Source organism: Hippichthys cyanospilos, chromosome 19 (assembly GCF_059441005.1).
Source record: "Hippichthys cyanospilos isolate Australia breed blue-spotted pipefish chromosome 19, RoL_Hcya_1.0, whole genome shotgun sequence".
Classification (NCBI taxonomy): domain Eukaryota; kingdom Metazoa; phylum Chordata; class Actinopteri; order Syngnathiformes; family Syngnathidae; genus Hippichthys; species Hippichthys cyanospilos.
The window spans coordinates 10,881,726-10,907,405 of record NC_142387.1 but is presented as its reverse complement, the minus strand read 5'-3'; the positions used below and the strand labels follow the sequence as shown (position 1 = coordinate 10,907,405).

Genomic DNA, 25,680 nt, shown 5'->3' with positions numbered 1-25,680 from the left:
AACACTCGGCCTCAAATAACACTTTCAAACAGTTCCGTCATAATTTCATCGAAAACATTCTCTTCAAAGTAAAATTATGACGCTGTAGTTAAAGAAAACTACAAATAAGGGAAAAAATCTTTTTGTCAAATAGTGGGGTAGGCCAAGAATGACCCCAGGTAAAGAGCTTTCTTTTTGCCATGTGAAGTACAATAAAATAAGTATTGGCATCATTTTTTTTTTCAGGCACTTTCATGCACTTTTTTCTGCTTTAGACTAACCTGTAACCTGCATAAATGTAAAAAAAATAGTTAAGATGTGTTTAAAGTTGAATTATATCACGTAAAAAAGGATACAGTTTTAGGTATACCTATGCATTTTTTTTTTAGGTAATAATCTTAAATATATTCGATGAAATGAGTGTGGAGGCATGAAATGTTTTCTTTATCCTGAGTGGGGGCTTTGCAAAATAGAGAAGAACTGATATACAGTATAAAAAAAAAAAAAACTCAGACTGACAAGTTGACAAACCTGATAAAAAACTTAAAATTGATTGACAACTTACAGATCTGGTCTAAGGTCATCTTGCAAGCGCAGCACTGTGGCCTAGCGGTATGCACGTATGCTTCACAGCTCCAAGGTTCATTCTTCGAACCAAGGTGTGGCCATGCGTTTTCTCCACTTGCTACGACTTCTCCCCACATTCCAAAAATACATTGTCGACTCAAAGTTTCCATGTGTGTGGAGCTGTGATTGTCTACATGTGCCCCGCGATTGACTGGCAATCACTCAGGTCTGACTTCCTACGACTTTGCAAAAACATGCATGGTAGCCTCATGGAAACCATTGACACGGCCACATGTGTGAATGCTTTTTTATTACCGCCGTTGAATGGCGACCAATCCCGTTCAGTTTTCATTCTCCTTTCATGTTCCAAAAATGTGCATGTTAGGAATGAGAGATCCTGAGTTTCCTATTGGCTGTAATCTGAGCATCATTACCTAATTTATTTTCAACTGTTGCAATTTAAATACAATATTTTCCGCACTATAAGGCGCACCCTCAATTAATGACATATTTTAAAACTTTTTCCATATATAAGGCGCACCGGATTATAAGGCGCACCCTCAATTAATGACATATTTTAAAACTTTTTCAATCACAATATAGTAATACTCAAATTAATAACAATAATAACTCAATAACTCTAAACTCTCATTAGCATAATAACTCAATGTCGATATGAGCAACCTTGTTCAACTGTAAACACACAAAAGAAACAGGTAAAGCTTACTTTATCAGTTCATTCCCCATCTACGAACCCCATCTTACAAAATTAAGGCTTTTAAGTGCGCCTTATAGTCCGGAAAAAACGGTAATGTGTTTTTGATGACTATACTATACCAAATAAACAAGAATGATTGGTATACAAATAGTAAATGAGAAAAGAAGTTTAAAGCACTTATTTTTTTGAATACATGAGAAATCCGTACTAGAAACAGACAAAACATGGACATGGTGAAAAAAAAAAGTCTTTATGAGTACAAGATTGAAGAAAAATAGGTCCTAGGACCTAACATGACATGGCCTAGTGCAATTAAAACTTAAATTCGGGAAAAGGGGGGGTATCAACTGGATCCCAAGTAATGGCTTACCCCACTATGTAAAACTGTAGCTCCATCATTCACATAAGTGGCTATACTTAACGAGTCAAGCATTTTAGCGTGCAAGTTAGCGAGTAGCTAGCACCTCTTGTCTCCCCATAACAACCTGGTTGACATGCCTCAAAAGTGAGCCAAGTGGAAAACAAGCATTATCCCGTGTCCAGATTCCAAAAAATCCTCTCTTCCTAGTGCTAAGTGACCCACCTCCCTCAGTCCACTCTTGCGCCCGTCTTTCATCCGTTGCCCCCCCCGACACCCACCCTAAACGACGCACATGAAAAGGACAAGCATTCTGATTGTGACAAGATCTGTCATCGCACTTTATTAATAGCCAATGCGAGCTCGCTCCCAGCCCGGGCTATTATGAGGGTGGAGCCAGACAGTTTGTTGATCAAAGTGCTTTTCCTGACAGACGACGCATCCAGAACCGCTCACTTGTCACTCACTCGCAGATTCGTAGCCGCCATGGGCCAGAATTGAAAGAGAAAACACCTTCCAATGTGCGAACTGGTTGCCTAACCCCCGTTGAATTTTTCTAATCCATCGATCAATTCTAAACAACATTCTTTTCTTTCTAAAGTTTGTAACAGGTGGTGAGAAGCGGGTCACATTTGTCCGCGCTGTCCGAAGTCGCCGCGGCATAAACGGATCGTGATGGATGAGGCGTCCGTCAGCGGCGAAAGAAAGGAAAAACAAACACGCTCGGGGGGGCTTAAGTCACGGTCCGGCCGGGTGACTTTGGGGCGCTCAGGTGTGACCGAGCCATCGCTTTACAAAGCCAACAGGTGACAGCCAGTAGAAAGGAGCGAGATGGGAAAGTTGTTGGTGAATCCGTGTACCCGAGGCCTCTTCAGTCTTTATGCCTGTCATTAGTCACGTCCAGCCTGAAACGTGGCAACCGAGCCATTTACACCTCCGGAGTCTCGTATCGCTTCCATTACGCTTGCGGGTGAAGAATCCCCTCATTAGACGACGCGTACCTTCTCCGGGCTATCAAACAATGCGGATCTGACCCGCGAGAACGCTCAGGATGTCCGTTACGAACCGAGCGGTGCATCTCCGAGAGGGGCTCTTCGCAAAACAAATACTTCTCAGAGGAGGCAGGATGTTGTTGCTGCACACAACACTGATTTACACCCCGAGCAGAAACAGATGGCTACATTTGGAGAGTGAAGAAAAAAAATTGGGAGAAGCTTTCGTTTTTGGTGTTCCTCTCGGGAATTTTTGTTTTTTATGAATTGTACATCGGTTCAGGTTAGCAAAGTGAAGCGTCATCCTGTGACAGCTTTTAAATGAACACTTTATTAAAATTGGGAAACTGCAGAAGAATCTCTGAAGATGACTGTGTTTCTTTTCCAACAGGATCATCTCTTCGCGAGCCTTTTCTGACCTTGATTGAGAAGATGAGCAATGATAAAATTCAGCTCAAATAATCTGTAAAATGTACTAGTCTGACGTCCAAAAGTGTAGGTCTTGTCTAGGCCAAAACCCCCAAAAGTCTAGGTCTTGTCTAAGTCATGACTTCCAAAAATCTTGGTCTTGTCTAGGTCACAACTTCCAAAAGTCTTGGCGATGTCTTGGTCACAACTTCCAAAAGTCTTGGTCCTATCTAGGCCATTCCCTTGAAAAGTCTTGGTCTTATCTAGGCCACACCCTCCATAAGTCTTGGTCTTGACCTCTGGGTGTCGACCTCCAAAGGTCTTGGTCTTGTCTGCGTCTCAACCTCAAAGCCTTGGTGTTGTCTTGGTCACAACAAAGGTCTTGGTCTTATTGAGGCCATACACTTGAAAAGTCTTGGTTTTGGGTAGGCCAAACTCCCCAAAAGTCATGACCTCCAACAGGCTTGGTCCTGTCCAGGTCTTGAACTCCAAAGGTCTTAGTCTTGTCAAGGTCTCGATCTCCAAATGTATTGGCTTTGTCTAGGTCACAATCTCCAAAGATCTTGTCTCGGCCATGACCTCCATAATTCTTGGTCTTTCTTGGTCATGATGCCCAAAAATCTTGGTCTTGTCTAGGTCTCGACCTCCAAAAGTCTTGGTCTTGATACTTTCTCGATACTCTGTTGGTCTCTACTTTTGTGTGTTTGACTATAACACCATTGTTTACCCAATGATTGAATTTGAACTCCCGACAACGTGTGATTCAATTTGAAACTTCCCTGATCATTTCAGCCAAATTACATCTCTTAAATTACAACACGAAAAGTGTATTCAAACTGCCGTCAAGGCACCAGTTCATCCATCAATTTCCTCTCCTGCTCATCCATTCAGAAACCTGCTCAACATCATATCACTGGTACTAGATATGACCAAGTTTACGAATATTTCTCAACATGAAAAAAAAAATCTTGTCTCTGTGCATCATTAGCAGGTGAGGAGGATGAGACAGGCAGGAGCCCTCCAGGCCTGAAGGTGCAATGTTTCTGCCATGTTCTTGCTAATCAGATTAGCAGCATCATAACACAATCAGCAGCATTCCCGCTGAAGCGGCCGCCAAACGAATCGCCGATTACCGGCAGCGGGGGAAGCACGGATCTCTTTTTCGAAATGCCAAACTGTTTCCCCCAGCCACCTGCCGAAGGAAAGATGATACCCAGCCATGTTGTCTCCAGCGCAAACGTCTCATCTCCCGTAAATGCACCTCCAAACAAAAAAACATCTCACTTGGATGTGATTCCACAACAATCATACTTGACTGGTATCCAAAAGGTAATGTTTTATTTTCACACGTGTTTCTCATTTGTTGCTGTTGCACAATGAAAGTTTTGCATTACAGCATCAGTGAACGGTGATATCCTCATGTTTTGAATTTGACTAATGTTTTATTGATGAGCGTGGCTTCCACTAAACTGTCTCGTGTACTTTTGTTATGAAGCCCCCCCCCCAAAATGCGTTCATATGTCTTCACCTCAGATTCTGTATGTACTCAAGACACTATGAGTCATACTTTATGGGTATTATTAGGAGCTTGATACTGTTGTGGAGTTAGTTTTGAAAGTTTTTGCAGCTCTATTGTCAAGTCATGATTAATGAGAGGAAAGTTGGGCAAAATAATGCTCTGTACTTATACGCAAATCTGTTTTCGTTCTTCGTCGTGTGGACTGAGACGTTCGTTCCATTCAAATTAAGTGAAACACAATATAAATAATAGTTACTTCTGAAATGCCACATTAATAATGACAAAAAGACAAAAAAAACCCGCATCAGATTTCGATTGCAAAATTATTATTTCTTATGGCCCAAGAAATGACCTTAACTCTTGCTATTTTTTTTTTTTTAATAAAAACAAACACCAAACATTAAAAAATAATAAAATATAATTCAGTAGAACAAAAAGCAACAATTTAAACATGAATCAATCCTAAATTCTTTAAAACAAAACATGGATTTGATATAAAATGATACTGCATTGATACTGAATTACTAGCTACTAATTTGACAGGGAATAAAATCTACATATTTATTATTGAACTGTTTTTATTTATCAATATAGCCCAGAAAATGGCTGAAATCGTATTTGCCTTTTTTTTTTGTCTGAATGTTTAATTTAATTTTTCTAATTGCTTTTGCTCCACTTTTTATGAATCTCAACATTTATTGCGAGCAAATAGGAACCCAATCACGTGACTGGACCACCTGCTGGTTTCAAAAAATCAAACGCACCTATCAACCTCAGGATTGACGAGAAATGATGTTATTAGATTTCCGGTTACACACCTGTGCTGGAGCGCTCTCTCTTTCTCAACAGCCATCATCGCAATTATGCCTTCCGTAAATTTGTTTTTTAATTTTTATTCATTTATTTTTCGATTAAGTTGGTAAATGTTCGTCATATGTCAATGCCATTGGGTTAACTGGACGGCTGGTATTGATTGAGACATGTTTTACTCGGTGAGTTTGACGTTTTTTTAAAATGATATATTTCGTGGGAAGGGCATCATTGGTTCTTTTCTTCATTTACTGTTTCGTTTTATTTTTAATGAATGACAAGGATAATCCCTCATTGACAGGCCGAACAGCTTCGTTTTTGCAGTTAGCGTGATTAAACTAGATGCAATAGCACCTGCAGTGTCCTAAAAAAAAAATGTATTTTCTAATGCTTTTTAAATGCTAATTATATGCGTTTATGTTTTAAAATGTTTTAACTCTCTGAATAATATCAAAACAACAACGCAGTGAAAATATCAATTGCACTCTGCGAAAGTCTATAATATTTATTTAATATTCACCAATCGGGGCTGCACTTCCAATTTCAGCTATACGATGACAAAAAATATATTCTATTCTTGTCGATATTTGCTATATCTAAATGATGCGGATGCTTGATTTTTTTTATTTGTATTTATTTGTTTATTTTTTGGACAGGCAGCAGACAGTTACTGGCATCAAATGCCAACACTACAATGGTTTTCCTCCATTTTGTGCCAAAGTGAGAAATGTGATGGAGATAGCCTAGCATGGCTACTACAGTGTCACAAATGGTGAGTTATTGTTTTCTCCTGCTTTTGAATGCTAACTAAATCGTTTCCTCTACTTAAAATGTCCTTTCTATGATTTGGAGTGTGCTGTTTCTAAATGTTTGTAAAAATAGTAGGAAAGAAATTGAAAACAGTTTCAATATAGTTGATTGCACTAAACCATGTTATTTATTTATTTATTTTGTCCAAGCTGCGTTCACTTACTGTACATGTACTTTTCAAACCGACATTGCATCAGCTTGATCCAATTTTCCTTTCATTTCAAGCCCAGTTAAGAGTGTAGCATTAAATTGCAGTATCGCTGTGGACTCAAGTTTTTAACCAGCTGTCTGGGTCTGCGTGATGTGGCCTTCCACAAACTTTTTTTTTCCCTCATAAAAGAAATCTTGACGTACCGTTTACAATAGAAATAGCAAATGACAATGACATTACTCAAGCCAAGTTTTGCTTTTTTATTCCTCCACCCCCTTCTGGGATTTGCTTTATTTCTCATGCTACCCAACAAGTTTTGAAAGAGTTTCTATGTTTTTCCCAGCATCAACTTCCATATTTTTTGTTCTGTACAGATAATGGGAAAATAAGTGCTCCCCCTTGGAAAAATATCCCTTAAGTCAAAACATGTCTGCGTAGTCCTTTGTAATTTGGCCTTTCAAACACTTTCACCTAAAATGAGCTCTTAAATGCAAGAGTAAAAAATTACTTTTTCACTTTTACAGACGATATTTGGAAAAAGTGTATGTAAGCACATACCTCAGGTCGAAAGTTTGCTTATCAAAAAATGTCCTGTCAAAGCATTGGAACTCACCAAACCTTATTGCTGACTAAATTGTTTTACTGCTTAGCTGTACTTCTGCTTCAGAAATTCTCCAAATGCCATTATGATTATGGATACTGTTTCAAAATGCCTAAAAGAAAATGTTATTCTTGCTCAACATTCCGTGTTTTACCACTGCCACATGTTGGGTCCCATACGCCCCCCTTTTTTTGGGGAGGTAAGTTTAGGATAACCGATCCTGACTGTTAATGGTGAACCTCTTCACAAGGTGAGTAACAATGGCAGTCTTGTCTACACACTGCCGCAGCATATGCTTGACGTTGGAATAATGTTTTGCTACGCGCGCTGCCGCCTTTTCCAACCTCATAAATGTCCAAATGTTATAAGCATTTCTCCCATTTTCATGGGTTATATAACATTTGTTGGGGTTTGCCTGAATTCCAGACATAATTTGTATCTAAATATTCTATTCCCAGATCTATCGAGATCAGCACAATCTTGTGTAAGATCTACGCAATTTGTAACACAGTACTTTAAATGGCCCGCTCACAACATCAAAACATCATTAGACCGGTAAGTTTTCATTCTTTATTTTAAAATCTATCTTAATAGCAGTCGATGTCTTTACTTTTAGCCTACACATACAAATACTATGAAACTGATACCAATATTGACAATCTCACTGTTCAATCATTTTAAAAACATTTGCTTGCTTTTAAGCTATTTATTTGCACTCCTAACCGACTCCAATGTCTGTAAAACGCCTGTTTTTCGGCTTCTTTATTTACTCTGCCTCTGATCCCATTACCGATTGCTACGTGAGCAGTTTTGTTATTTTTTTCGTCGTGTCGGTTGGCTGCCACTCGGTGAAAGGCAGGGTTTCAGTAAACGAGCCATTTCACTTCCTGCTTGGGAATCCCGCCATGAAAAAAAACTCCTATTTCCTAAGAAATTGAATCTCCAGTGTGCCAAATGGAAGATTTCTTTATTTATATGAATATATTTAACTCAGAAAGGTTAAAAATCCATGATATAAGCCCTTTAAAAAACACAATATTCAAACCAAAGGCACATGAAATGAAGCCCAATAATGCCGTTAAAATAATCACAGGCATATATTCTTTTTATTCCTCTCGTCATGTGACAATACCTCCGGAAAGATTGACAGCACTAAAGCCGACTGCAAATTATGCGCTGCAAAAATTGTCGCGAGGAGAGGCCTTGCCAGTTCAACACGGGCAATTTGATTAAACCTCCGAAGAAATTCAGTTACAGACATACCTTAGGGAAACCGCCACTGCTTGAGAAGACCACCCACTGTTGTACAGGCGGCTTAATAAAGTGCTTACAGCATACAATGCCGAGAAACTGGACTGGGTATAAGAGTTGGTATAATTCAGTGTTTAGTCTTTTTTTTTTTTTTTCAAAACGATATGGCTAAAATCAAGTACATTTTAATCATAATTTAAAGCCTTAATGGAATTATCACGTACGATTTGTCAGGGATGAAGCTAGACATTTTTCGGTGACCAGGAATCTCTCGGTACCAGTGTCCGCTCCTGTTTGAACAATGTTCGGGTTTTGTCCGTGGGCAGCGCATGTTTCAAGGACCGATTCGACGGTCAGTCAAGGCTTGAACAATATTTGTCGCTACCTTGATTAGAATGACTCAGCGTGCACTTCTGAGCTGAGATGACATAATTTCCATTACGTACGTAAAAGATTAGAATCTGGTAAAGCAATTGGCACAAGTGTTTACGTTATCAAGTGCTGTCATAGTTGCTTTATTTGTTTTCTACCCTAAAATGTTAAAATGTATTCATTTTTTGCACACAAAAAACTTGTACGCACATATTAGTATAATAATTTTGTGAATACAGTTTCAGAAATTATTCATTCATCGTGAAAAATAACATTTATACTAAACAATGCATATAATATAGTAAAAATGTAAAAGTACGTCTTTGGGATGGAATGAGTAAATATTTAAAAAAAAATGTTTGTGAATAATATGTTAAAAGCAAAACTGTTTATTTTAACACACTAAAGTTTGCTTGATTGATATTTGCCCCCGCTGTCACGTCATGGAAATGTCTAACCCCTGAAAGACTCGGTTGAAAAAAAAAATGTCGCTGCTGCACACTCCTCTGCGTTGCAAGATATGTGAAAGACAACAAATGTTTTACACAAACAGGAAGCGCCCCCCGAGATGGTTGATGGCGGGGGGGAGCCCGATGGGAAGATCAGTTATGGGCCTCCAAAGAGTCACATTGTTTAGGTCAGGCCTCCCCAAGGTTGACTTTTTAATTCTACACAAAGAGAAGTATGGGAAAGCCTGCCAGTTCCTTTGCACGTACGTTTCCGAGCTTCACTAGGGGGATATTTTGAATTGAAAACACGGCAAAGTGGCGTCGGCGGCTGTCTTTGAGCAGGGAGTCCCTTGGTATTTGACAGGCGTTTATGAAAGACATTTTTCTTTTAAGTACACATGAAGACCATGATAAGAGGGTAATTCATCTAATCTAACCTAATATTGCTTGAATTGAAGTTCACTTCTTTGGACTGGTTGATTGTCAAAGTGGTGTTGATTTTTGTCCTTGGTGAGTCATATGCGTTATCCTCAACTCCTGACCGATCTGATGTACGAGATGTCAGCGTTTTTATTATGCTTTGTATTTTGTTATGGGAAAATATATTTATGCTAATGTTTAATATTAGTAGCGATTAGAGGGACATAGATTAATCAACAAATAATCAATAATAGTCCATTGCAATTTTTTTTTGCAAAGCCAAGTTCAAATAATGGTTCTCTGATAAAAAAGACCTGTAAACATAACTTTAGACACCTAAAATTTTCCAATACCTCAGCATTTTAGCCTCTCAACAGTAAATACTGTCAGAATTGTTTTGCTCATTTTCAAAGTAGACTAATTTATCATTGTTTTACACCAAAATAAGCAGTGTACAAACATCTAATTTTACTTTGGGAAACGTTATAAATATTTTTGCTAATTTTCTCAGGTTACGAAGCAAAAAACAACCTATATTTTTAATTTCTGTTGTGTCATTCTGTGAGTGTTGCGTATAGAGATTTTCAGATTCATTGAATAATCGACAAATTAAACAATTAATAAAATAATCGCAATATTTGTAGCCTTATAGTGAGCATTGTGGCGAAGCTTGATTTGGAGAAGCTCGAGAATTGAATCAATCATAAGTTTAAGTTTCATAAGATTTTATAGCACTATTGCACAACTTAACCCTTGTGCGGTAGTTTGTCCAATCCTTTGATCTTTATATCAAAGACGTTTCACATCAAAGGTAAAGCAATGAAAAAAGACACCAGGTAGCTGAAATTTCACCCAGGTGGTGACAATTATCACACTGCAAGAGTGATATAAAAGAAAACAACCCAAATTGGCCAAAATACTGCACAAGGGGTAAAATGATTGGGGAAAAAAAACAAAAAACATGCTAACATTAGCTCTGTGCGCTTCGGTATGACCCAAAATCAACACAAGTTAATATTAGAGTACCTTGTTGTCTTTGCAACAACCAAGTCTGCAGTTTGCAATATCCTTAGCACCGTTTAGTCTCCTTTCCGATAAAATGGATGCGTCAGAGCATCGCACGAGTATGTGTGAAAATAAAGTTATTCGGTGGCTTTGCTTCTCGGGGGTTTATGCCAATATCTTACGGCCTTTTCCTCTCAGGCTCTGCTGGGGAGGCCCAGCTAAGTCAATAGCCGCGAGGCCCTCCAGAGCACATAAACAAGCTTGTCCTCGAGGGAAGAGGGTGACTCGCGCCATGCTGGCGATGTTATGTCACGCGTTTATCATCTCGGATGGCAACACTTTAGACAGACTCATTCGGAGCGTTTACCTCACTCTTTGACAAGCCAATCATCTAACTAATGACCCGCATTAACAACTTTTGCTTATGTTGTATATGTAAAACAAATCCTTTCGTATATTTATTTGACTTGGTGACACGGGGCATTTTTCCATTTTGCACTTTTTCTTTTTTTAATTTACTTAGCCAGAGTAAATTGATTTGGTTACGATTTGATCTTACATGTTAGGGAAACAGTCATATTTCTTTTTTTTAATGATAATTAATCTTGCATTATAAGGGGTTAAGTTGGAAATATTCATAATTTATGGAAATTGCCTACAGAGATCTTGTTACATGGATAGTGTACAGTAATTGTAATCTGGAGTACACTAGACACTTTTGAAGTCTGTCAAAAAAATACCAGGACTGGCGCCACAAAAGCTGGATTCAAAATCCAAACCACAAGTTTTCCCTTTTAAAGTAATACCTCTGGAATCAAGCACACTTTACCAACCTTCTCCGTTATGCTTTCATGCACTCCTGCAAGGATTTTTCCGGGATTCTCCGCAGCTCCATCGTCACGGCCATCTATCTTGATGTCGTCCCCTTGATGACGCTCTTGAGCTTGGGAAAGAGGGGGGGAAAAAAATCACAAAGCTGGGTTGGTGTGTGAGATTCTCCGCTTGGCCGGAAAATGTGGGAAGTTCAGGTGGTTTTGTGCAGCCACAATTTTTCTTGTCACAAATGGAATGAACACAACATTGCTATGGATTATTATTTTTTTTTTTTTTTCATCTGACCCACAAAACAACTTGTAGTTTGGGTTTTTGGGTACTTGGCTTGACGGATGACATTTTGTCAGAAAACAAGCCATTTTTTCACGTTTTTTATTATTATTTTTTTAGAGTAAATCTGTAAACCCATTCACCGGTTTAGCTAGCATACAAAAACCAAAACCGATGATTCAGTAGTATATTTTGCAATCCGCTTCTCACTACTGTTCTCCATTTTCTTGCTACCCTCAGTCCGGCTGAAATTTCCCCTCTGATCAACAGATGTAAATACTGTACAGGAAACCCTCATTCTCTCTCCGTTGCGGTTTCTTTACTAGCGTGTCATGTGTCCATAAGGTGTGGTTTTCGGTGTTGTGGAAAACTGGCGAGTAAATTGTGGGGGGCCCCACCGGATTCAGTTTCATTTTGTGGGCATTCTTTGTGTCGTTAAAAAGTCAGAACTGGTGGTTGGTTATTTAAGCCATCTGGTTTTTTTTTTGTTTGTTTTTTTATATATATAAGACTGTTAGGCAATAACCTCCTTAACACGAGCACAGTGTATACTGTAAACACTGCTTCATTACTGGCAAAACGTATACACAGCCCGTTGTAATCTATTTTAGAAAATACAAAATAGATCAACCTGATAGCTTTTAATGACACATTTTCGTCATCAGGCCCCCGTCATCATGCGGTTGCGACATTTTCTGGGACACGAAGTCGACTTGATCCGATGCTGGTAATAGGTCGAGAGATGATTTCAATCTCTCCCCGTGACCTTTTCCTTTGCTCACCTCCTGTGTTTTTTTTTTTTGCATGTTCTGTACTCATTTGCAATTGCTGGGCATCGAGTCTTTAGTGGGGCTTCCTGTTTAAAAAAAATCATATTGTAAAGCAACAATGTGTCTTTAACACCCAAGGGGATGTTTTCAACATTCCTGTATCCGTTTGTCATAGTCAAGGTGGGTGGGTTGCCATGCCAGTTCCTTGATGGCAAGGCCTTCTAGAGGAAAAAGGTGGGCATAAACGGGGTTCTCATTCTTATCCACCCCTCCGTTTGCTATTTCCATTGTGGGACTTTAATAGAGTGTGAAATGATGTCAATGTTCGGTGAAACAGAATATTGGCATCGTTTCAGTTTGATGATGGGATAATAGTCATAATTCAGCTGAATGTTGTCATCTAAGTGAGGCTTTGGGAAAATATCTGCCTTTCAATTCAGTGTAAATATGATTGGGCAACTAATTTTTTCTTTTGTCAGACCTTTCTTGTCTAATAAAAGTGAAACACCCCCTTTTTTTTATTTATCTTCTGCAATTATTCACAAGGGGGGAATGTAATGTCAAGCAGAAATTTGACGTAGCTGATCTCCTGAGAACACGTGCTTTATTCTCGAATAAGAAAAACAAGTCAACTTAATTCCATCTCCGAGAAAGCGAATACACTTGGCGCCGTCCGTTTTGTTTTATATTTTGTTAAAAAAACAACCAAAAATGCTAAATACTTTCATATTTCATTACAGAGTCAAATGTAAGGCTCCTAAATTGGTCATAAGTTGGGCTGTCTTTTCCCAGTGGTAATCACATGAGGCACTGAGAGGCCCCCTCGGTGCTCGTACTGTTTGTTTCTGGGGTCAGCTCACCCCCGCTGTGGAGGGGAGGAAGCAGAGCCAGAGGAAATAACGCAGCAGCGGGGTATCTCATGCCAATCAACGCGCAGCAAAGTGAGAAACATTAGCGCTTAGATAGATGCGCACACATTTCCCAGAGTTGATATTTTTACCCTTAGGAGAGGCTATGTGGTATAGTGCTGACTCCAAAGGTATACTATGTGTTGTTCAGTCATTTAGCCCCTCGTGGACTTTTGCAAATGTCCTTTTCTACGCCCGCTATTATGGCATTTAACCGGTGGCCAAGATTCACGGATCTCACAGCATTACTGCGGAGATGGCATCTCACCGCACTGCGGACTGGAATAAAACCCCTTCCAGGGAGCTCTGTAAATATTTTTGTCCTCTCCCGCTGCTATGCCGATGGACTAATTCCACTTGCTAATTAATCAGCCAGAAGTGAGTCGAGGCTGACACGGGAGGAACCGGACAAGTGGTCAGCATCGCTTGTGTTGGAAGCCATCCATCTATCGGCATCTCATACGCAGCACGGCCCTGACTCGTGCCCAGAGTCATGTGAGCTGCCGTGTAAACAAAACACTGGCACGGAATTCCATTTGATATAAATACGACTTCCTGGATTTGCCACTTAATTAGTGACCTCCATAGCAAGGTCCAAAATGCTGTTCCATCTACGATGGTTCAGGAAGACTTTTTACGTTGTTATTGAGGGGGATGATTACTTTTACATTACAAACATGTTTGAATTTTTAAAATGAATGCTCCTCTCTGCAGAGGTGGAGGACTTCAGTGACTCAGCTCTTTGAGTGATTATCAACAGGTAGTCTTGCTTTTATGGTGTGTCTCTATTACGGCTGTGATGTAACCCAAATTTGTACGCAAGTCTGAATGCTCAGTCAACCAACCCCCTAAAATAGTAATCAAAATCACAGTAAGTATTTGAATGAAAAACACTTGATCATATAGACACGTTCTTAGATGTCTATGCTCGGCTATTAATATCTACTAAACAATTTCAAACTACACTTAAGAGCTTTCAGTTTCCATCCATTATGGTGGACAAAAGTGGTAGTGTTTTGCGTGATGAAAGACTACATTTCCCACAATGACCAGCACGTTCTGTCAAAATATCCTCGTGCACCGGTCGCCTGCATTTGGACTGAATTCAATTTTGGTTTTAAGGGGCTGCGTGAAGGATGAATAGCGACAAGGCAATGAATCGAATTGTGTCTAAACAATACCCTACTTTTTTGAGTTTGTTATGCAGCTGGTCTGCAAACGATCAAGCCCATGACTATTTGTTGGTACCTCGCAAATATCCAGTAGGTAACGTTAGCATTAAAGTTTAGGTTTGCATATTGAAAGCTACTCATTCGTGCTTCGTGTCAGTAAAAGTGATATGGAGCCCCGCAATACAGACCCTAGAGTACCAGTCAATTAGCTCATCAGAAGTCATTAAAATATTTTTTGAAAGGTGGTTAGTACCTTAGTATCTAAGACGTTTTTTCAACCGTTAGCTTTGCATTGTGAAAATGAGCAAGTATTTTTGTAACACTTGACATAGTCACCATTTTGTGAAAATAATACCCACACATGGACTGACCAATATTAGATTGATTAAAAATACAAAATTCTCAAAAATATGACTGAAGAGGTTTTTGGCCCAATGCCAGAGATATGCTAGATTCTGATGCAATTACGGGAACTAGTTATACAATTTGTAATCTTGTATGACAGGACCCTCGTAAACAGAGTAGCCCTGTATTGCATCAACAGATAACAACAAGATTTGTTTGTGTAGACTGAGGGTTTTTTTTTGCCCCTATGGATTTAGAATGCAGCTGTATCCATGTCAGAGGGTAAACTGCTAAATCCAGTTCCATTGCAAAATTTACCGTAAATTTTAGACTATAACCCACCATTTTCTTCTCAAGATTTGAGCTCTGCGGCTTATAGTCCAGTAGCTTAGCTGCAGTTTTTTTTTTTTTGTTTTGTTTATTTATTTATTTATTTTTTTATCTGCTACTAGGTGGCAATCCACTGGTAAAGCATTTGTGTATATCTGTTCTAGGTTGTGGAATAACTATAAAATACAACTGAAAAGATGTGAATCATGGCTGTGCTCAAAAAGAGATTTAAAAATATAGTATTAAAATAATAAAACATGCTAAACATGTCAGTCTGAAGACAGCAAGTAGCTGAAAGTAGGCAGTTCAAAAAAAGTTGAAAAGAAATCACATATACCATCTTATTTATAAATATGTGATGTTATGAACTGCCGTTTATAATCTGGTGTGTTTCATCTATAATGACGCACACCATTTTTGATGCTATGATTTATGTGGCAGTGCGGCCTGTATTCCAAAATTCACCGTATTTTGAGACATCATCCAGGAATTACTCTCAAACTGGTCCCACGTCATTCACACCGTACAATGGCTTGATTATGCATCAATAACTTACTGAAAGGATGTAGGTCATTAGGTGTCAAAGTATGATATGAGCCTTGTCATATGGAAACATTACGGATCTTGGAGACACCGTTCGCCGTTTACTGTAATCTCGCTTTGATGGGCTTGGGATGATACACGTAGATATTGGACTCGGAGCTAGCGCAGCGCAAATCAGGTTAGCTCCTACACCGAATGTGGTAGTGGGGGGGGGGGGCCCTGCGAGCAGTAGCCCCTGTTCCATTTCCCCCGGCTGCATTAGCCACTTGTAACAGAATTACAGCTCTCATCTCATTTTTCATTGCATTAAAAGGGCCATCGAGAGTTGGACACGAGACGGCGACTCGCATTAATCCCCAAGTGTACCTGCGCTATTGTCATTACGCGCACACACAATTCCCCCTTATCTTCCTCTCATGGACTCATCACTTTTTGCTCTTATATGGAGTCCGTCACTAATCCCTCTGTAAAGCACACACTCCTCATTAGCCTTTTGGCTCAGTCGCCGTTTTAATTGCATTTGAACGAGAACAGCGGCGCTGACGATGACCATTAGAATGACTCAGACCCATTAAAAAGCTTTAACAAGGCAATAGAGAGACGGGCCTTATTGCTAACCTGAAATAGTTTGTGTTTTTATCTGGATTAGATTGCCGGCACGCTGCCGACGGTCCTCCATCAAAACAAAAGCGCGGCCTACGTTCAACACAGCTGCAGACTCGCAAGTTACAGTATATATGTGCCTTTTCAATCTTTATCCAAGGGAGGTTTATGTTTTGAGCATGTAGTCACTCATTGTTGTTGTTGGGGATGTGCTGCTCAGTTCAATGCAGTGTTAATTATTAGCAAACCCCAAAGAAATTTCCATGTCCCAAAACAGCGTTTTCCAGCGCAATGACACATATACTGTACGTTCCGAAAGGACACTTGTCGTTACTCATTACTCGTATTACATATGTTTCATTTTTCATTCAGCATAATCGCCCCCCAAGGAAAATTACAGTTCAATGTTATTGCTCGAGGAACATTTTCCTTTTGTCCTCCTCACAACAAATTGATAATTTATAGCGAAATTTACCCGATATACCCGTCGTGTACTAACCATTCACAAGAGTTTGTATCCCAGCAGTGGGAAATTTGGGTCTGTGGATAGCGGGGGATGGCGTGTTGGCAAGAGGCTGTTTCCCATGCTTGTTTCCCATGTAGGTTGTGCAATTAGTTTGGGAGATGTACTTCACATCTGCAGCAGGGTGCAAAAAAACCCCTTGTGTAATGGTTGGTATAATTGATCACAGGAGTTAGTTACAACAGAATAAAAGATTCTTGCCACAACCCCCCATTACACCAATATAAGTTATCTATAATACAAATGCATAGCACATGACTTTTTACCCAATTAGTGTCTTTCAGCTTGTTGGATATATCCGGTCAGATGCTTGCCCTACCGGGGTAATTATTGCACTTGCACCTTTTGTTGTATATTGGACCTTTGTACACCATCTGCTCAAGGCACCCGTGAAGCACCCTGCTGACGTCATTCGGGTCGGCTTTTAAAAAGTGTCCCCGCATGAGAGGGCCATACAGTGCCATATTTCTCAAGCTTTATGTCCGTCGCTCCGCTCGTGTGGAGCATTTGAGTCACAGCGATGCTGGTTGTCAAGCGTGCATGTACCCAGGCTGCTCTGATGTCACAGCCCAGGATGTAAACGAATACTCACCGTGGTTCACAGAAATAGAGCACTTTGTGTAATACCGCCTCTAGTCATTTCCAGGCATTGTTTTTTAGTGTACACTTTTGTAAATGCCCACACTTTGACTTGAGGTTTATTTTGGATACGATACATCTTTAAATAGCTGTTTTAAAATGTGATTCAAAATATGCACGTCTTTTGTAGGCCTAATAGGTTGTGTGCTTTGGGATACTTGATACCACTGAACTGTGTTACTCTCTCCACGGGGTCCCAGACATGTTGTCACTCTGCCACCTGGTGGAAATAATCATATACAGCTTGGTTATTCTTGTCCTTGGCGCTTGATAAGTCTTCTATTTCTGAGAAACAAGCAAACACACACACACTAAATAACTTGATTTTATTGAATCCAAACAAAGTATATAATTTGATACCAGACATATTAAACATCAAGTCAGAAATACTGTTAATTCAATTGAAATAGAACGAGTCAAATGACACAATTTCAAAATTATTCTATAAATCTCAAGGAAAATAGAAGAAAAATAGCTAAAACTATAGGTAACCTATATAAATCAAAGGATCTCCTAAATAAGCTATCCTCATACTGTTCATTATTACTGCCATACTTGACATATTGTATTGAGTTATAGAGTAATACATTTAAAATAAATTCTACACTCAAGTTGAATTTAAAACAACACAGTTAATTTACAAAGTTTAAAATGATAAATCTTGTCACGGTGTCCAAATTCAGGAGGGTCGTTAAGAGATGTCTTGTAAACCTGAGAAATAGCACATAATAGCCATTCTTTTTCCATTAATGGCAGATATTTCTATTATTGTTGTGGGCTACATACCATATTATAATTCATTTGTACATTTACTGGATACCATGATTTTCTTTATAATTTTTACTGATAGAGAACAATTAGGGGTTAGGACCAAATAAGTTTTGAACTTTTCCTTGCTCCTTTTGAACATATACATTGCATTTAACTAATATGCATTGTGGGTGGATTCTATGTTATTGCATAGTCATTGAACACATGATCATGTGCGTAATAAAAATTCTCTAAAATGACTTGCAGTGAATGAGTTAATAGGAGTTGCATATTGCAGCATTGCATAGAGAATGTGCTCGGTGACATCTTGTGGTTTTTGACCTCAACTGCGGATGAACTATTGACTTGCCTCTTTTTGTTATGACACGTCAAACTTTCTGTTTTTATAGGATAAGTAGGGGGGGCACTTTCAGATAATTGCTATGAATTCACGCCGGGACTGCAGTTTTACATACATTATATCACAGCTGGCGAAGCAAGGGCGCAATTGTAAAGTAAGAGTCCCTGAACGGGTCGGATGTGTTGTCACAAGCGGTTTGATGAGTGGATGTTTGCAAGTCTCATGGTGAGCAGTTATTGTTGTGTTTAAAGTCTTTGCCTGCGTTTGCCTCGGGCAAACACGTACTGGAAGCGCTTGGAGTGAGCGCGCATCCCTAATGTCACAACAAAAACAAAACCAAACGGCAGCCCCGGCAGTAACGTGCTTTGCCTTGTTTATTTATTTCTAATCTCGTCCTGGATTTTTAATTAGTCAATTAGCATAGTAAATTAGCAGAACAATTATGATGCATGGAGAACTTCCAGCACAGCCAGTGATGAGTGAAGTGATATTTGTGGCGGGAGGTGAGGTAGGGGGTGTTTGGAAAGTGAAGTTGGTCGGAATAACACATTTGAACAAATGATGTGATCCCCACGACTCTGCGTGAGAGGCAATAAATGGAATGTGAATGTATTTATTAGCAACGTATAACGAGTAATGACTTAATTCTCCGTGCCGTTTCATGCGCACAATTAAACGTCGTCTTTATGAGTCGCTCATATAGGCACCGATGTCATTTGTGCTTTTCCCTGCTTGTTGTGGCACAGCTTCATGCCCTTTTTCACCTCTACCCGATTTCACGCGGCAGCGATGCCTCTTTACGTCGACGCTAATGATGATTTGTAAAGTTCCATTAGTGCCAGTTGCTTGTAGTTCACAATCACATGAGACGAGCTTGTTGTGGGCTTGTGGAAATGTAAATAAGCATGAACATTGTTAAGCATTGTTCAACTTGGGCTGGACCAAACATTTCGATGCACTGTGGAGTTATTAGCATTTGCTCTTTTACTGTAATTTTGATGAACTCATTCACGACCAACCCAGTAAATGTTGAGCTTTGACATCCATAGCCACCAAAGGCAGTGAAATAGTTTAGTGTTCTTCAGCGAAATGGCGGACTTAAGCTGGGCTCATGCTTGACGCATGAACCATCCATGTGGAATCTAGCCCGGCACGCATTTTGTCACATTTTATACTCTGCGTGGCTTGCCACCACAGTCAGTCAATATTCTCCCATACTATAGGGGGCAGTAACAAGTATCTGCAGCATACATAAAACACTACACTATAACAGGGAGTGATAATTTTTACATGTTGACAGTAGCATGTCTCAACAAAGAAGTACTTTTATGCTTTTGTCATGACATAGTTTTTAATTTTTTGTCCAAAAAATGGGATCGTTTCATATTGTGTCATTCTACCTCTGCGGTCTGCCTTAAAAGAAGAAAAGAATAACTTCCTCTTCTGATCGTGTCATCTATGGCTGACTGCATGCTAGTCAATAAAACTGTCAAATAATGTATGTTGTCTACTACTACAACAAAGGAGAAGTAATTTTAAATAAATAAATGTAAAATAAAATAGTTAAATAAAATGAAACAGGAATCAGCAATATGCTTGTGAGACCAATGTATGTGGTATCTTTAGTTTACTGACGTTCCGCCATCCCCCGTTTACATTTCGGATTCTCACTGAAGGGGTCAAATCTATAAATGAACAAGTGGGGTAAAATGGTAAAATAACTGAAGACATTTTATTTCCCCCAATATCTACTTTGCACACTTGGCGTTCTCAATGAGCTTCAAGTAGACACCTGAAATGGTTTTCATTTCACCTGTGTGCCTCTCAGGGTTAATTTCGGGATTTTTTTTTACTTATATTCTGCAGAAGTCAGGTTAATACACAGCTGACACCCCTATTGCACAGCTGTTAAAATTCATATTATGACGAGAACCAATCATCTCACTAAAGAAAAACAACTGGCCATTATTACTTCAAGGAAGTGAAGGAGAATGTGGATCCAAACTTTTGGCCTGCACTGTGTGCTCGCGACGTTCTGCGACAGTTAGAAAAGTAAGTTATTCACTGCTAACCAAGTAAAAATTCAACTTGGACGTGTATCTTTACCAGTGACAGTCAGTAATTTAAGCATATTTGCATAAAATATACATACTGTACCTGCTTTCTTAGTAATATCCCAGATCCTGCCACGTACTTTGAGGTCTCTCATGATCATGTTGAATTATGACTAAAAAAAATGCCAGTTTTTCAGATAAAATGACACATCGAGGTTAATGTTTTTCATTTAACAACTTTGCACTCAAACGACGATGTGCTCAAGCCTAACATGGAGCTAAATTTCTCTTTGAATCCCCAGAAACCAGTGTATGATTTCTCCCCGAATGTGTGACTTTGTGGGCAGTGTCGCTGATGTCTTTCCACCAGAATGCTCCCAATGGCACAAGTTCCTTGTGAATATCACATATCTCATTACGCTCCACTCAGTTTACGTTCAGTGTGTAATTAGTTTAATGAGTGTTGTCCACTGAGAGTACAGTGGGGGAGATGGGGGGGAGGAAAAGAGGCATCTCTTAAGCTCTTGTATTTGCATGTGAGCAGATTGCACATCACAGTGTAACAGTAGGCGTCTCTCCTATGTGTAATAAAAGATCCAAAAAGTCACCGGTGTTTGCAGCGAGTGGGCGCAAATGCCGCACGCCAACACAGCCGCACATTTCATATCTTATTATTTTTAATTGTGTTTGGCAAATATCACCTTTCATTTGTCCAATTTTTTTCGGGGGGGGGGGGGGGGTTCTCATCTCCGACGCAATCTGTTCAGTCTTGTCATGTAAATAAAAGATGTGACTTGAATAGGAATTGATTCAAAGTGGAAGCGTCCCACTGGCTCCCTGGCAGTCCCATCAAATGGCCAAAAAACGAGAAGTTCTTTCATGCTTTCAATGTGTTGTTTGTTGTTCAAAAAACGTCCTATGAACAAAAGGCAATTTAGCAGCCGACGTGAAGGTTATCTCAAACGAGGCTCGCGAATAAAGCCGGTACATCAAATATGCCCTACTTGCCAATGTTAAATGTTGTGAGGAGGGTTGTAATTTGTGATCCCACACATTACTTCCTGTAGTCTGACATGAAACGCTGGCGGCATTTAAGAACGCTTTTCAAACTTACTAAAACTAAAATGGCGGACCCCCGCTAAGGCTCAACAACATTCTTTGTTTGTATTCTTTATATTATTTCATAGTCTTTGTTTTATATTCCAGCTTGTTCAATGCACTCTGTTTACAAGCAGAACACCCTTTGTAATCTGAGGATTTAATATACGACAAGTACGCTTACTAAACACAAAGTGACTGTGTATTTTCTTATCTTTTTGGTCTTGATTAATCGTCAACTTTTCTCCATAACATAATTGAGAAGAGTGGTTATTTTGAATGACACTATTCCACTCCAGTCCCATAGATGGCAGTAATTTGGCATTTGACATTCTCTCACTTCTGTGGCACATTTTCAAAATCAAATCATCTGTCAAGCATTTCAGTTTGAAATGAATGCTTTGAGATCATAGAATAAGGTTTACATACTTCGATACTTATCGTATTTAATTATGCACACGCGGGGTTTCTGCAATAATTTGTTTTTAAAATCCCCTGATCGGCCACTTTTTGTTTTTTATCTAGACTTATGACGGAAACAAAAACCCCCATCTGCTTTGCTTAACGTACTTCCTGTCAAGATCAGAATTCACCGATTATTCTCGCCTTTCCACCCATCTCACCTCCGCCTTCCGCGAGGAACGTCACCAGTTGGGACGTCAGCAGTCCTCGCCTGTCAAGGCTGTCACAGCTGGACTCCTTGTGTCACTTGATTAAAATAGGAGCGTCCACAGCTAATTAAAAAGCTCTTCCGCCTTTCGCCCCCCCATTTTTTTTTTTTTTTTTTTTTTTAACGTGAGAGTGTTAAATAAAGGCGCGGGAGAGACTATACAAACAGCCTCCTGACAGATCATTCATTTGCAGAAACTCCGGGGCTCCCCGTCGACCGGAGCCAAGCGTGTGAGGGGAGTGTTGATTTGCACTGCCGAATGTCACCTCTAAGCAGTTACTGCATTGGTGTCCATCCGGCAGGGTCGGCATACAGGAGAGCTTTAAGATGTGAAAGTTTATTTTCTAATTACATTTCCTAACGTGCGTTATGATATAATCCCGTTTCCACTACCTGCGGTGAAAATGGCTCGGGGGGGGGGGGGGGGGGGTCAATTTCCTCCTTACTGTATGCATGCTTTCGAACAAGTGGAGGTGTCTGATGCTAGGTGGTAAGAGCTCCCCCTGGAGGAAAATCACCACGGGGTGGATGTGGAGCGTCTGGACATTAGAAGCTGTTTATCACCAACCTTTATTAAACCAAGACACATAATTTATATTGAAATAATTTGTCAATTGAATTTACTCACAAATGCGGGCTAGTTTAGGTGAACATGCAGCTATTCTGTTTGAATGGCAACAGGTGGATGTGCAATTGTACTTTCTGCCATTTTTTTGTGCTGCTGGTAGTATCAGCAATTTTAAATGTAATAAATAATTTTACAAAGTCCTTAGACCACCTATACCTCAAACATAGTCTTTTTCATTTAGTTCCTATTTCTTCAGCTGCATTTTGTCACATGGACATGTCACATGGTTCGTCTTGCACAGGCGCATCCACTAGCTCACTTCACGGATTCTTTGTCAAACAAGCAAACAAAAAAAATAATCTCGTGTATTCGACCGTGGTGCTGAACTTTGTCATTTTCAACACTTCAGCGGTACCTTTCAATCAAGCTCCAACATGATCACCATCTCCACTCGCATCATATTTACTCGTTGGCCGGCTCCCTTCTTGATACTTAACGAAAATAATGGTGTTGGTTCACAGTGGGTTGATGAAAACGAACCGTACATACAGTAGGTTTAAGGGTTTTTATTTTTCTTCAGCTTGTTAACACCCCCCTGAGCAGCATTATTTCTTTCATGTTCAGCTGTGTGTCCGGATTTGCAGTCAGAAGTTCAATACGTTTCGAAAAAAAAAAAAAAAACGTTGTAAACAGCGGACAAATATTTTCAACTCCTGCAAAGCTATTGCAACAAAGGAAATAGTGTTTTGAGTGCAATATAAAGAAGACAAGCTCCACTCATAGGCTCCAGTTGCGCAAATAGTTGGCCTCACACAACAGAGGTCCTCTAAAGCATTTGTGTGGCCGGCACGTTTTTATGATCCTAATTCTTTCACATATAATGCCAGCATAAATATGGCGCTTCACAGTGGGATGCTCCGCGGTGGCTCGTAAAAAGCGAGGCTCGACAGTAACAGGTTCAGATGCACATCATTTTATGGCCGGCCTATGAATTTTCCCATCAGCGGCCTTGCTTGGTGCATGGTGCGAGTGCAAGGCCGCATACTGTGCTGGACTTTTAACGGTGTGGATTTGTGCGCATAATGATTTAGAGTCTCGGCCCCACCGGTGTAACTAGTTTGAGTATGTTAACGCCGTTGGCTATGTAATGCCTATGGATTTTGATGCAACATGTAGCGAGCGGATTTTTTTTGGGTTACTGTGAAATATTCGGCCTTCACGATATCCCCCTGAATGTTTTATACATCAATCCACCAACAGTTGGAATTATGGTTACAATGTTTAGAACCCAATATATATATACTGTATATATAAACCGCCAGGCACACGTGTAACTCAGACGCGATACATACGTTATTTCTATAAATTTCACTTTACATATGTTTTCAAGGGTTTAAAACGTGTTTTGATAGGTTTCCAGCGTGCGGGAGGAGTAAAAACTATACCCATGATCTTTAATTATAACGATGAGTATTCTGGGCGGTTCTGCAACGTATGCCTCGCCATAAATAAAAGATCTTCTTTCTGGCTCTTTGGCTACAATCACAGTCAGACTGTTGCTAATGGTGTTGTTTTTGCTAAGCAGCCTATCCGATAGCACCATTTGATAGGGTTTAACTTGCAGCGCTTACGGTTACCGGATCTCGATGACGTTATACTTTGGCAAAGGTCGCCAGACGTGCGTGCGGCTAACGGGATCCTTAAAAAGCCGTCGGCAGCACCTGTCATCAGAGATAAGATACAAGTTAATCAAGGTGCCAATGACAGATACTGTAGATGATGATACCAAGTGGCGAATGATAAGCTGGCTAAGTTACCTGTAAAGTAATCAGAGTTAAGCAAGTGGATGTGAATATGTATCTGTCTCCCTCTCTCTCCTATCTACATATATATATTTATATATATGCTAAAATTGAACATTGCAAGACATTTTGACATGAGCTTAATTTTCACAAAGTTTTGAGCAAGGTACTAGAAAAAAAAAAATCATAAAATCACCATATTTGGTAATGTACTCCCGTTGGACAATCGAATGCTAAAACGTTATAGGCTACGATGCACAACGGGGCGGGTGGAAAAACAGTTGACTAAATCATCATAACCCTTTGGCAACAACACTGTGGTGTGTGATTCAGAAACATGTGCTGCCATTTTATCATGCCGAGGGCCAAGTTTTGGAGCCTTAAACACCCCGCCAAGGCTTGATAAATCTGGCTAGCAAAATCTCATTTGCAGAGAGTTAAGCATCTGCAACTGTATTTATCTTCTTCCCCGTCCAAGGGTAATGGCTTGGACAGGATGGATGAGGGCACATTCACGTTGCCTTCAGGTGTAGCCATCTTGGAAAAAAAAAAGGTGAAAAAGACGCGTGGACTGGCTGCTCATGACACAGCGCGGGAAACACATCAAACCAATCAGTAAACATATCACCACGGTTGAACAATTGCTTATTAGCATAATTAGCTGGCCTGCTCTTACCCTTCGTTCCAGAATGTGTGTGATTGAGGGGGATTTTTTATTTTTTTTGTAACATTGCTGTTCCCCAGCAATTAAACTCATCTCATTTCATGAAGAGCAAATATTCGTTGGTGTTGAGGGGAAAGCTTTAGGGTACCCAAACTTCAGGAAAATTAAGGTCCTTTGTGGCAGCAAGACTTGTCTGATGATTGCTAATTATACAGCCAAACACTTCCTGGTGATAATAGGCGCATGTCTGCGCCCGAAGCTTATCATGTAACAAGCAGGCAAACGCTATCTGGCTCGGTATATAGTCATTTTTTTCCCTCATACAAGAAAACAAAAAGAACAGCTGATAACCAAACAATTTCAAAT

At 39.8% G+C, this 25,680-nt stretch overlaps 1 protein-coding gene across 1 annotated transcript in view; it reads left to right on the top strand.

The window, feature by feature from the left end:
* The first annotated feature begins 5,375 nt into the window (after positions 1 to 5,375).
* Positions 5,376 to 25,680, top strand: part of zic4 (zic family member 4) — a 102,312-nt gene continuing 82,007 nt past the window's right edge. The window contains exons 1-2 of the mRNA XM_088402289.1: positions 5,376 to 5,533; positions 6,008 to 6,123. The gene's annotated coding sequence lies outside the window, so the exon portion shown is untranslated. The remainder of the gene's footprint in view (positions 5,534 to 6,007; positions 6,124 to 25,680) is intronic.